Below are 14,182 nucleotides of genomic sequence, written 5' to 3'. Positions count from 1 at the left end.
AATAAATAAATAAATATTTTTTAAAAATTAAAATGAATATAATTCCTTTTAGTGGAACTCTGTAATGAAAGCCTAACTCACTTAGAGTAAAATCTATAATGTTTGTAAAAGCCACATGACCCTAAGATAGGTAGCTTTTGGTTACCTGTCTGACCTCATTTCCTGCTACTCTCCACATCCATCATTCTACAGCTGCCAGGTGTACACATGTGCCCAAAATCCCAAGAGGAAAATGGAGAAGAAATTGCAGTATGGCCATACCCCGTGGGGGTTTTATTTTTCACTTTCCCTTTTTCTTTATCTTTCTGTCTTTGTCTCTTTCTGGTGAACAGAGTATAGCAAACTATATACATATATCTTGGAAAATGTTCCCCTCCCCTGTGCGTTGTATTAGCATTATTTCTTCTTTATATGCTTAACAGAATTTGCCAGTGCAATTATATAGACCTGGCTTTTATCTTTCTTTATTGTTTTGGTTTTTTTTGTTTGTTTGTTTTGGTGAATGGGGGGAGGTTTTAATTACAATTTATTTAATAGATGTAAAGCTATTCTGGTTATGTATCCCATCTCCACTTTGGAAATAAAGAAAGAGTAAGGTTTGGCAGTTTGTGCTTTTCATGGAACCTGTTCATTTTGTCTACAATGTCAAACTTATTGGCATACGTTTTTCAAACAATTACCTTACCTTTTCATATCTGTGGGTTATGCAGTGACGCTCCTCTTAAAATTCCTAATATTAATAATTTGTGACCTCTCTCCTTTCTCTTGATTGGTCTAGCTAGAGGTATATAAATTTTATTAATATTTTCCAAGAACTAGACTTTCATTTTTTCTTTCTTTCTTTCTTTTTTTTTTTTAAAAATTTTTGCTCACCAGAGAGACAGAAAAAGACAGAGAGATAGAAAGTGAAAAATCACCCCCCGGAGGGGGTGGCCACACCACAATTCCTTCTCCTCCGCTCTCCTTTCAGGATTTTGAGCACATACATACACATGCCTGGCATGAGTTTTAAGCCACCAAATCCAGGACTTGAACTGTGGTCAACTATGAAGGAGTCTAGCAATGTAACCATTATGCCATCTGCTGGTCCTGAGACTTTAATTGTTACATAATTTTTTAAATTTTATGTATTATATTATTTTAATTTGCTATAAAGTATGTGCACTCACAGAGAGAGACAGAGAGGAAGAAAGAGACAATGAGAGAAAGGGAGGAAAAGTGAGAAAGCAAGCCTCCAGATCCAGGACTTGAACTGAGGTTGGCCATGTGAGAGTCCAGTACCCCAACCACCACACTGCCAGCTGGCCCCTCATTTAATTGTTTGTATTATTTTTTTTATTTAATTGATTTCCACTCATCTTCATTATTTCCTTTTTTCTATTTATTTAGAGTTTCATTTGCTTATTTTGCTAGTATTTTAGGTAGAAATTTAGATAGTTGATTTCAACTTTTTTTCTTTTCTAACATAAGCACTTAAAGCTATAAATTTCCTCTAAGTAATTTTAGCCACTATCTTCACTGTACTACTTTGTTAGTTCCCATCATTAGCCTATTAGCCACGAATCTTTTATTTATAGTGACTTCTCTATAGTTTACATTATCCTGTAACTTACCATAATATATTACTTCACACAAATTAAAAGGTATCAATATGCTTAGATATTCTACATCTTATCCTTTGTTGCCAAACATTTTACTTCTACATGTTATTAATATAATACATTATTGTTACTATTGCTTTAAATAGTATATTTAATTTTTTTTTAAATGCTCTCAGGCCAGCTGGTGGCATGGAGGTTTAGGCAACTGGATCCCACATGGCCAAGTGCAGTTTGAGTCCCAGACCAGATGGCTTGAAAAATCACGCCAGATGTGTGTGTGTGTGTTCATGCCTAAAATCCTGAGAGGAGAATAAAGCAGAAGGGACTGTGATGTGGCCATTCCACCTTGCGAGTTATTTCACACTTTCTCTTTCTCTCTCTGCCTCTCTTTGTCTTTCTAAGGACACACACCCTAAGGCAAAAATATTTTTTAAATGTACTGTACTTATAATTCCTGGTGCTCTTCATTGCTTTATATAGATGTGGATTTCCAGATTTTGCTATACCCTGAAGAATTTCCTTTTGTACTACTTATGGTGCAGAGCCATTGGCATAATTTCTTTTGGCTTTTATTTGTCTGAAAATATTTTCATTTTGCCCTCACTTTTAAAGAGTATTTTTACTGGATCTAGAATTTTAATTTCACTGCTTTATCTCTTTTTCTTTCTTTCAGTTCTTTACAGATGTTATTCCATCGTTTTGGGTCTAGTGAGAAATCAATAGTAAGTCTTGTCTTTAATACCTATGTATAATATATCTTGTTTTCTGTCTGACTTTAATATTTTCTACTTATCACCTTTTTTAAAATTGGTTGAGACCAGCAGTTGGCGTAATAGCTATGTCACTGGGCTTCCATGTAACCAACCGGCTATGTCACTGGGCTCCCATGTAGCCAACCAAGGCTCGAGTCCCGGAACCGGTGGCTTAAACTCATGCCAGGCAGGTGTGCGTGCGTGCCCAAGATCCCGAGAGAGAATGGAGGAGAAGGGATTGTGGCGTGGCCATCCCCCCTGGGGCGGTGATTTCTCACTTTCTGTCTCTGTTTCTCTCTGTCTTTCTGGCGAGTGCACATGCCCTATAGCAAAAACCTCTCCAAAAGAAAAAAAGATTGGTTATCATGTGCCTTGGCATAGTTTTTTATGTGTTTATCCTGCTTAGGATTTGTTGAGCTTTCTGAGTCTACTATTTAGTCTTCAAGTTTTCAAAAAATTTGGGGGTTTTTTGTCTATTGTATGTTTCTTTAATATATATATATAATTTTTTTTCATTATTATTCATACATTAAGTCGCTATACATCATTTAGATTGTGAAGAGACTTTACCCAGCGTGATATACACCTCAGTTCAGCCCAGCTGAGACCAACATACACATCCTTGTCAACAGATATTAAACATTATCTGTGTCCCACAAGTGTCTTACCTCTCCATTTCCCCCCCCCAAATTTCCTATTTCTTCAAATTTTTTTTTTTTGGAGAGATTTTCACTGTAGGGCGCGTACGCTCGCCAGACAGACAGAGAGAGACATAGAGACAGAAAGCAAGAAATCACCCCCCAGGGGGGATGGTCATGCCGCAATCCCTTCTCCTCCATTCTCCTCTGGGGATCTTGGGCACGCACGCACACGCGCCCGGCGTGAGTTTTAAGCCACCGGGTCCGGGACACGAACCGCGGTCGACCACGTGGGAGTCCAGCGACATAGCCATTACGCTAACTGCTGGGTCCCTTCAAATATTTTTTGACCCTACCCTTTCTAACACTTCAGTTACACATATGTTAGATCATCTGATAGTGTCCAAATGATAGTATCAGCTAGTGTCCAAACAATAATATCACTACCTTCAACACAAAAAGATCCCTTTGCTCTACTTGGGTTTTCTTTGCCTGGTCTGTTAGAAAATGTATTCAGGCATAAAGTTGTTGTAATCGTCAAGCTCATTTTGTTTATTTTCTTGTTCTTAGGGATGCCTAACTATTGTCCAATGTCTAAATGGTTGTTCAATCTATCTATTTCCTAGTTACTTCTGCAGAACAGAAAGTCCAGTACCAGTTACTCAATCATATTCAAAAGCTAAAATATTCCTTTCCTTTGGGTCTTTATTCAAATGTTACCTCAAGAATTGCAAAACACTCTATCCTCCTCTATTTCATTTTTCTCCTCAACATCCAACACTATATACTTATTATTGTAACTTTAAAATTTTATAATTTCTTATTTACGTTTAATTGTTGTACATCTTTATGAGGTACAATGTTTCTTCAAAGCAGGCAAGCAGTGTGTGATAATCAAATCAAGGATATTACCATACCATACTTATCTTCTTCAATAACATACACTACAGTATGTTTTGTACTTTTTTGTTGTTCTACTAAATCATATATATATAGAGAGAGAGAGAGAGAGAGAGACCACACCCTTATTTTTCTCTCTGTTGTGACATACTGTTCCATAACCTATTCGCCTTATTCACATGCATTCTTCTACCTGTTAAACAGTTTTTCCTGAGCCCTTTCGTGCTTGCTCCTCATTCTCCACGCAGCCCCTGGTGTCTACAGTCGCACTCTCTACTTCTTTGTTTTTAAACCTTTCAATTTCTGCCATAAAGAGCAGACATTCTGAATATGTTAAATAGGGATATACCGTTTTTGTCTTTCATAGCCTGGTTTATCTCACTTAGCATTAAATTTTCTAAATACATCCACTTTCAAATGACAAATATTTCTTACTGTTTTTTATGGCTGAGTAGTATTCTATTGTGTATATGTGCCATATTTTCTTAATCCAGCAATCATTTTGGGGGCCCTTAGGTTGATTCCATGTTTTAGCTATTATGAAGAATGCCGCAATAGATATGAATATTAAGTGTCTCTCCAATAGAGTGATTTCCTATCCTCTGGGTAAATATTCAGAAGTGGGGGGACCAGCATTTGATGTAATGGCTATGTTGCTGGTCTCTCATGTAATTGACCGTGGTTTGAGTTCCAGACCTGGTGGCTTAAACTCACACCCTGGCCCATGTGCATGCATGCCCAAGATCCCAAGAGGAGAATGAAGGAGAAGGGACTGTGGCGTGGCCATCCCCCCTGGGAGGTGATTTCTCACTTTCTGTCTCTCTGTCTCTCTCTGCCTTTCTGGTGAGCACACATGCTCTATAGCAAAATCAAAAATATATATATATATATATATATCATCCAGAAGTGTAATTGCTGAGTCACACGGTACTTCTATTTGTAAATTTCTGAGGACCCTCCACATTATTTTCCACCATGGTTGTACTAACTTATATTCCCACTAAGAGTGGCATCATTTGTATTTCCTGGACCTGAGTCTCTGTATTTCCATCTAGGCTTAGAAAATTTTAGGATGGTATTTCATGAAATAGATTTTCTATACCCTTAACAGACCTTTTTGCCTTCTGGAATGCCCAATATAGATATTTTCAATTGCTTAATGGTGTCCCAGATTTAGTGTATGTTGCCTTTGTTTTTAATGTTTTTTTCTTTCTTTTTGGCAACTTGAACTAAATTAAAAGTTGTGTCTTCCAATTCAGAGATTCTTTCTTTCCATGGTCTAATCTGTTGTTGATACTTTTTATGGAGGTTCCCCCCTCCCTTTATTGTATTCTTCATTTGTAGAAGCTCTGTTTGATTTTTTTTAAGATGTCTAACTCTTTATAGAATTGCTCATCCATGTCATGGAATGATTTTCTTAGCTCCTGGAATTGTTTGCCTATTTTCTCTTGCCTCTCACTGAGTAGTATTATCAACATGCTGAATTCCTTGGTTTGGTTGGTCAGTTGGTTGGTTTTTGCTAATGGGGAGCATGTACTCACCAGAGAGAGTCAGAGAGAGACAGTGAGAGGGAAAATGAGAAATCACCCCCCCAGAGGGATGGCCACGCCACAATCCCTTCTCCTCCATTTTCCTTCTGGAATTTTGGGCCCACATGGACACATGCCTGGCATGAGTTTCAAGCCACCAGGTCCGACACTTGAACTGCAGTTGGCCATTTGGGAATCCAGCACCTTAACCACCATGCCACCTTCTGGCTCCCTGAATTCCATTTCTGTGATTTCCTGTATTTTATCCATTGTTAGTGGATATTTAGTTATTGTGTTGTTCCTTCAAAGAAGAGTTTTTTGTTGTTTTTTTATTTTTATTTTTATTTTTTGGTTTCTCATATTTTTTATGTCGCTGCATTGATTTTTAGGCACAGGGTGGAGAACTCACTTCTTCCTGACTTATGGAGATTCTGCATTGCCTGGGAGCAGAACAGCCCTCAGTCTCAAATGCAATCCTTGCAAGGTGGTTCAGGAGGGGCTGGAGGTCAGCCAAGTATTTCAGATCTGAATGGGGCCTGGGTGGCCTGTCTGAAGACCTCCAGGTTGAGGGGAGCAGAACAACCCACAGGACCCAAATGCAACCCTAGCAAGGTGGGCCAGGAGAGGCCAGAAGCTAACAATGCCTTTCGAATCCAAGCAGACCTTGTGCAACTTCTCTGTAATTTCTCAAGGTCAAGTAGCTCTCAGGACCTGAATGTGGCCCTGTCAAGGTCATCCAGGAGGGGTCAGAGGCAAGCCTATCTATGAGACACAAGAAGCGAGTCCTATGTGGCCTGCATACAATGTCCAAGGACAGGGTGAGCTTCAAGGACAAAATGTGGCCCTGGGAAGGTATTCCAAGTGAGGCAGGAAGCAAGCTTTGTTGGGCCTGTCCTTCTGTCTCACAGAGTTTTCTGGGCCTGCCTGTAATTCCCAGAGTCAAAACAGGCCTCAGGACCCAAATGCAGCCCTGGCAAGGTGGTCCAAGAGGGGCCAGAGGCCAACTGCGCCTTTTGGATCTAAGCAGGGCTATGATTTCCTTAATTAGAGCAATCCTCCAGACCCAGCTGTGGCCTTGTCAAGGTTATCTAGAAGGAACCAGAAGCTTGCCTATCTCTGAGACCCAGGAAGCAGGTCCTGTGAGGTCCACGTGAAATCCCCATGGGCAAGGTGGCCGTCAAGCCCAGAATGCAGCCCCGACAAGGTGGTTCGGGAGGGGCCAGAGGTCAGCCATGCCTTTCAGATCCAAGCAGAACTTGTGTGACTTACCATGACTTCTGGGGGCAATGTCACCATCAAGACCTGAATGCAGCCCTAAGAAGGTTGTCCAAGAAGGACCAGAAGCAAACCTTCCTGTGAGGTCCTTGCCAGAGCCTGCGGCTTATAAGTCTGGGGATGCATGGAGTAGACCTGGACCTGAGCTGATTCATGCTGGGAGTCAGGTGGCTGAATCATTCTCTCCAGGATCAGGAGGTCCTCTGGGGCAGTTCCCTTTCTTCTTCACTCCGATATGAAAGTGAGGATCCCTGGTGCCCTCCTCTCTGTCAGGTGCCCTTCCCCCTTCCATCACTCACATGTACAATTCAGGGATCCAGAAAATCTGCGCTGTGGGGGGCCCCAGTTGGGGCAGATAGCTATTCTCCAAGACTTGAGTCTGAGGGAGACTCTGCCCACCTGTCAGGGGCAAGTGTTCAGATTCCTCGGTCTTTGTTGGAGTGGGGGTGCTCTCACACACCACGTTCTGGTCGGAGTGGTGGGGATGCACAGGTTCTTGGTCTCTGGTGTCTCGAGAGGGAACAGGTAAGCTTCAGTCACTGGGATGTTCAGCCTGCTCCTCCCAATCACAGGGAGTTCTCTTGTGTGGCCTCTGCTCCTGCAGGGCTGGGAAGATGCCGATTGCCTGGTCCTGATCGTCATCTGAGCGCCACCTGGTGGTCAGCTTTCAAAATGGCACAGAGCTCTTGGGGCTTGGAGTGGGGTTGGGATGGGAGGGCCAGGGTTTTCTCTGAAGCAACATATTCATGTACTTCCTTGGGATGTGTGTTAGCTCTGCCAGTTTCGTTGTTCTTCTGCAGGGGGGCATGCTGAGGTCTGAGATGGGAGTTTGGAATTTGGAGTTTCAGGGGAGAATTCCTCTCCTCTTCTTCCCCATGGCAGGGGAGGGTTCTAGAGCCTCACCAAGTTTCCTTTTCCAAGCAGAGATTCAGTGTTCCAGAAGCTCTCAGTCTTTTTCCTGCATTTTGTCAGTCTTCAATCACTGATCTGCTGGAACTGTAGGCATTTATACAACTTTTTTTCTTTCCAGACAGACGCCACAGTAGGTGTTTCTAGTCAGCCAGCTTGGTCTGAGAGCCTGTCTTATTTATTATTTCCTTCGTTAGAATGAAAGCTCCACAAAGACAGGGATTTTTGTGTGTTTTGTTCCCTATTGTAACTCTAGTAGAAAGATTAGGGCTTGGAATCTACTAAGGGCTCAATAAATATATGATACATGAATGAATGATCCACAGCTTTTAGAAAGTTCTCTGATGCCATCCTTACCTTTTTTGCATCTTGTATCATGGTGTTGGTCACACCTTCATTGTGTGTGTGTGTGTGTGCATACACGTGCACGTGCGTCTCTCTCTCACACACACACACACATGCAAACAACGTGCCAGGAGCTCTTAAACTGCAAGAATTGTGCCTATCTGCACGGCCCCGCTGTCCAACACGGCCGTGGACATAGAATTATCATTGTGTGTCAATGGAAATTGTCCTCAGCTGTGACATGCAGTTGTCTGGGAAACCAGCAGATGGCAGCAGAAGACTGTGCCTGTCTTCACTGTCTTCCTAGTGCCCGGGGTAGGGGTAAGGAGAGGCTGGGATTAGATGGAACTGGAGTTGCAGATTTAGGTGGGTTTAGGTTCACAGAGCCACTGCCGTTCCTTCAGGAAACAACCACGAGGGCCCAGGAATCCTTCCCTAAGAATCCTTCACATGGTCTTGCTCACTGAGCATCTCCCACCATTTAATCCTTCATCCACAAACACTCAGCCTTGATGAGGGCGTGGACACACACACACACACACACACACACACACACACACACACACACACACACACACACACACACACACACACACACACACACACACACACACACACACACACACACACACACACACACACACACACACACACACACACACACAGTCTCACACAGCAGGCCTTCCTCAGAAGAGCCCTCCTTTCTTAATCCAATCACCTTCTTTCCCTGCCTGCACTGTTCAGGTTCCCTGTTTCATAAGGGAATTTCTCAGAGTTCAGACTCTGGGTCTCCGGGTCTACTCAGTACATGCAGCCTTGAAGCCCAAAAAGATCCTAATTTAAATTTTAAATTTATTCCTTAGCCACAGGCACTGCAAGGAGGTGAGCATTGTTAGCTACAGTTTACAGAGGAGGAATCAGATGCAGAGAGGTAAGGGAGCCGGTCTAAGGTCACTCAGCCAAGTGGAGAGGCCAAGATTCAGACCCAGTGGTGCTGGCCCCAGGGAGGCAGGCAGAGGGGCTGGAGACCATGGTAGGTTCTCTCCTCCCAAGATTATACTCACCCTAAAATAAACACAGCTGCTGGATGCTTGCTTTTCCCTCCAGTATGAAACTTTCTGTGGCAATTATTTCAGGAGCAGGAGATGGGGGCTGGAAGGGTGCAGGCCTGCTTCCTGGGAATCTTTCTGGACAGAGCCTGAGTATTCTTGGGGTCCTCCAAGACCACATACAGGACCTCACACACAAGGGGGGCTCACCGGGACAGGTTTATTGGGTGAACAGAGGGATGGGATCACCAAGAAGAAGGTCAATTCCTGGAGACGTTTCTTCATTTTTTGCTATAGGGCATGTGCATTTGCCAGAGAGAGAGAGAGACAGTGAGAGAGAAAATAAGACATCACTCCCCAGTGGGGATAGCCACGCCACAATTCCTTCTCCATTCTCCTCTTGGGGTTTTGGGCACCGACGCACATGTGCCTGGTGTAACTTTCAATTTGCCAAGTCTGGGACCAAACAGCGGTCAACCATGTAGGAGCCTAGTACCTTAACCACCAAGCCACCTGCCTGCCTGGACTCTTCGGAGTCTCATCTACACTCATCATTTCAGCTCCGCAAATAGTCCCTGAGGTTCTCCCCAGCACTGGATCCTGTGGATGCCAAACACAAAGCTTCTTGTTTGTTTAAAGTTTATTTAATTTCTTCTGAAAGAAAAAGAGAGCGAGAAAGAGAGAGTCAGTTACCCCTCCCCCCCACAGGATCCCCATGCTGCAATCCAACCCCTAGCCTCAGCCGGCCTAGACCTTGGGCACGTGTGTGTGTGTGTGTGTGTGTGTGTGCACCCAGCACATACAGGGATACTTCCAGAAGCGAATCCACGACCTTCTCACGTGGGCCCAGCTTCACAGAGTGCTCTGGTACTGCTGCGCCTCTGCTGCTGGTCCGGAAGACACAGTTCACAGGATGGGAAACTGAGGCTGCTACTCAGCAGAAGAAAAAACTGGCAGCTACTCAGAGCAGCTGTGCCTGGGATAGAAGGGGAACCCCGGCAGGAGCAGCACTCACCCCTGCCCACAATAAAGCTGGGAACCAGCTGCTGCTTCCGGTGCTTGGGAACCACTGGGAGAGAAGTCATTGTTCAGCTTGGTGCTGGGCCCCTTTCCTACCCTCCAGACCTTCCCCTTCCCATTGTCCCTAGGCCCCTTACCAGGTACAGGATGCAGCTGCTGCAGAGCCCCAGAAAGAATGGGAAGGGGCTGGAGGAAGCACATGAGGCCATTTCAGGAGTCAAGGGGCTTCTGCTGGTGGTCCCCCTCCACATGAGGGGCTGGCAAAGGCTCTGCCGGTCTGGGCACTGGGTGCAGAACTCAGGTTTCGGGGGCAGACAGATCCAGATTCAAGCCCCAGCATCCACTGCTGACTCGCTGTGTGTCCCTGAGCAAGCCTCTTTCAGTCTCTGAGCATCAATTTCCTTCTTGGTTAAAGCAAGAATAAGATGCTTGCCTGATGAGGAACTTCCTACTGTAAGGAGTAACACCAAAATGCTTGACACTTGAGTATTTCAAAATGTCCACTTCTGTTCCTTCCCCTCACTTTAACTGTAGCAAAGCACCATGAAGGAGGAGGTCAAAGAGGATTCTTGTAGCAAACAGAGCAGCACTTTCCATTAGGGAAGTTAAGATGGTTTCAACTGGGTCATCCCCAAAATCACACTGAATACATTTACAACAGATCATATTGAAAAATTTATAGTTACATTAAAGAAGAGCTAACGAACAAGTACACCGTAGAGGACAGTCCTCACCCTCCCTGACACCTCACAGCACATAAAGCACTTCCATTCTGCTCTTTTCCACAGACGTTGAACAGAAGGCAGACAAGGAATATCACTGTCCCCATGCCACAAACAGAACGTGTAAGCACCAGGACTGTGGCATGACCTCCCCGAGTTCGCTTGTATCTCAGGCAAGCCTCTTTTTTTTTTGGAGAGGTTTTTGGGTTTGTTTTGTTTTGGTTTGGTTTTGGTTTTGCTCTAGGGTGTGTGCGCTTGCCAGAAAGACAGAGACAAAAAGCAAGAAATCACCCCCCAGGGGGGATGGCCACTCCGCAATCCCTTCTCCTCTGTTCTCCTCCATTCTCCTCTTGGGATCTTGGGCATGCTCGCATATGCACCCGGTGTGAGTTTAAGCCACTGGATCCAGAACTTGAACCACAATCAACTACATGGGAGTCCAGTGACATAGCCATTCTGCCAACTGCTGGTCCCTATCTCAGGCAAGTCTTAAATGGGTTACCAGGGTTCCACAGAGGGTCATGACATAAACAACCCCCTAGGAGAAGATAGATCACAACTTGGTGGGTCCTGATGGAGGAGGATAGCGTGGGCCTCTCAGTGCAGGAGCCCCAGCTCCAAGGCGATTGGTTCAGTCCCTGACTTTGAGTGTCCCCGGCCTGAGGGAGGAGGTCAGACAGGTATCCAAGAGCTCCTGGGAGAAGGAAAACACTTGGCTAGCAGCTCCTGAAGGGTGACTCCGAATCCTGTGGGACATTTACCCAATATGGGGGGGGGGAACGTTATCTATAGGTCACAGACAAATGCACAGACAGCAGGACCAAGAGATGGATGCAGCAGAAGCAGCCCCTTGCCTGCCAAATCTACGCCCAGCCTTTCACCCATGAGTGGCCCACAGGACAGCCCTGGGGAAGGCCTCCACCTGCAGAGAAAACAGGGTCTGGCTGACCAGAAGTCTTTACAGCTGGGATTGTACATGCTGGGCCCTGCCCCTTCCCCTGGGTTCCTCAACCCCTGGTTCCCTTGGTAAAGACGTGGCATCTACAACACAGGAGGGCATCCACACTGGGCCTGGTGACCCCAGGATGTGTTTGCGAAGTGATTTCTGAAGCCAGGATCCTCATCTTTCAGGAAAGCACTAGTGCAGGACTGTCCAGAAAAACTATTTGTGACAATGAAACTGTGCTGCCCAATAACCACTAGCCACTTATGACTACTGGGCCCAGCGGCCAGTGATACTGAGGAACTAATTTAAAGCTTTTATTTCATTTTAATTAAGTAAAAAGCAGATCTGAATTGCCATATGTGGCTAGTGGCCACTGTATGAGACCGCGCAGCTGTAGAAATAAGAGGACAATAAAAACGGAACACCACCACCGTGATTTGGGGCTTCAAATGCACTTTCACAAGCATCTTCTCATTGCCCTGTGAAACAGGTGTTAAGCTCCATTTTACAGAAGAGAAAAGGGACAATCAGAGAAGTTCAGTAGCTTCCATGCTGACAGAGGCATGATTTAGTCTCAGATGTCTTGATTCCAAAGCTACACATCCCTCTATGCAACACTGCCCACTTACGCAGTCGTCACCTATTTATTGGGTCATCGTTGCAAGGTGCATACCTCTGGGCTAGACACTCAAAGACAAAGCAGACACAGGCCCAGGCTTTGGATGGGAATGCCCAAAGGCGTGTGGTTGCCGTAATAAGAACGTGAGTACAAAAATTACTTTAAGTGACTTTCTTTCAGAGAGCTCAAAGCACTTTGTTTTAAATGCCACTTACATCTGCCAACTCTCCAATTTATATTTCAGGCCCCAACCTCTGCCCCAAGCTCCCAATGGATATACCAAACAGCCTCCTTGACATCTCTGTTGAATAGCGAATTGGCTTCTCAAGCTAGCCCAAGCCTACAGTTCCCTATCACAGTAAATGGCAATTCTCTTCCAGTTGTGCCACACTCAAACCCTGGAGTCACCACGGCTCCTTTTACTCAGCATGTTCCGTCTAACCTGCCTAGCAGCTATTTCCACTCTATCTTCGAGTAGCTTCCAGAATGCTCACCATCTCCATCCACTGCTGCCAGCCTCATCTTCAACATCATCTCTAGCTGAACTAGAGCAAACTGGTCTCCTGGGTCTCTCGTTCTCCCCAGTTTTTTTCCACGCAGTACTCAGAGTGGACTTTTTAAATATTAAAAAGCTAGCATATGCCTCCTCTCACTTCTTTGGTCCATAAGGCCCTATGAGATCTGGCCCCTGGTACTTCTTTGGCCTTATTTCCTGCCACTCTCCTTGCTCTTTAAGTCTTCTGAAACGGCAGTCCCCAACCTTCCCAACACCTGGACTGGCCTTGGAGAAGATAATCCCTCAAGGATGAGGAGCAGAGTTGATCCCAGGGTAACCTAAGTATGTGCTATCCACTGTACACCCCATTTTCGCCACTGCTGCATGGCAATATACAGTGAAACAATCACACAACAATAGGGTTCCTGGGCCCATGAGATTCCAATACAGCCCTGATGGACAGGAGGTGGAGCCCAGGCAGCCATGGGACTTGGTTGCAAATGAAATAAGCCTCCCTTGCTTTTTGGTGGGCCACCACCACCACCACGCAACCCATTGGACTGGCACTGCTCTGTGGCCTGGAGGTTGGGACCCTTGTTCTAGAAAAGTCACTCCTTTCTGCGGCCATCGCATAGCACCTTCCCTGGCTTTCTCAAACCTCTGACCAAATGTGCCTTTACCAGAGCATCACTCTCTATCACCTCAGCACACTTACTTCCTGACATTTATGTTTTTGCCAGTTTCTCTCTCCTCCCACAGACTGTAAGCTTCAGGAATAGATTGACGGATAAGATCCAGGAGGTCCAGTTAAACTGAACTTCAGATGAATAAATCATTCTTTTTCAGTATAAGGATGACCCAGATGTTGCATGAGATCTAGTTATACTAAAATCTAAAGGTCAAACCTTAGTAGGCATCCTGTGTTTTTATTTGCTACAACTGTCAACACTACCAAGGAAGACAAGCACAGCGGTTACTGTGTTCGCTGCGGTATCCCCAGCGACCTAGCAGCTCCCGATACACAGTAAGCTCTCAGTAAATATTTGTTGAATGAATGAATGTGTTCAACCAGTCGTTAATCCGAAACGCGCCTAAACTTTTAATAAACAGACGGAGTCAGTGGGGCGGTGCCTCTAGGATGAGTTAGTCCTGTTCACAAGGAGACCAATGCAGCTGAAGAACTCTTCAAGCAGGTCGGTCGAGCAGTTGGGTGCTTTGCGTGACCCCGCCCCCGCTCCACAGAAAGCAAGGCTCCGCCCCGGCTCAGGTGAGTGGCAGGTCCCTGGCAGCCCCTCTCGGGGCGGGGCCTTCCTAACCGGCGTGCGAGACCCAGCCCCTCCCGGGTTAGGGCCCCTTTACCGCCCCGCCTCCCGCCGCCAAT

This window comes from Tupaia chinensis, unplaced genomic scaffold, assembly GCF_000334495.1.
Source record: "Tupaia chinensis unplaced genomic scaffold, TupChi_1.0 Scaffold143599_1, whole genome shotgun sequence".
Classification (NCBI taxonomy): domain Eukaryota; kingdom Metazoa; phylum Chordata; class Mammalia; order Scandentia; family Tupaiidae; genus Tupaia; species Tupaia belangeri.
This window is presented reverse-complemented; position numbering follows the sequence as displayed.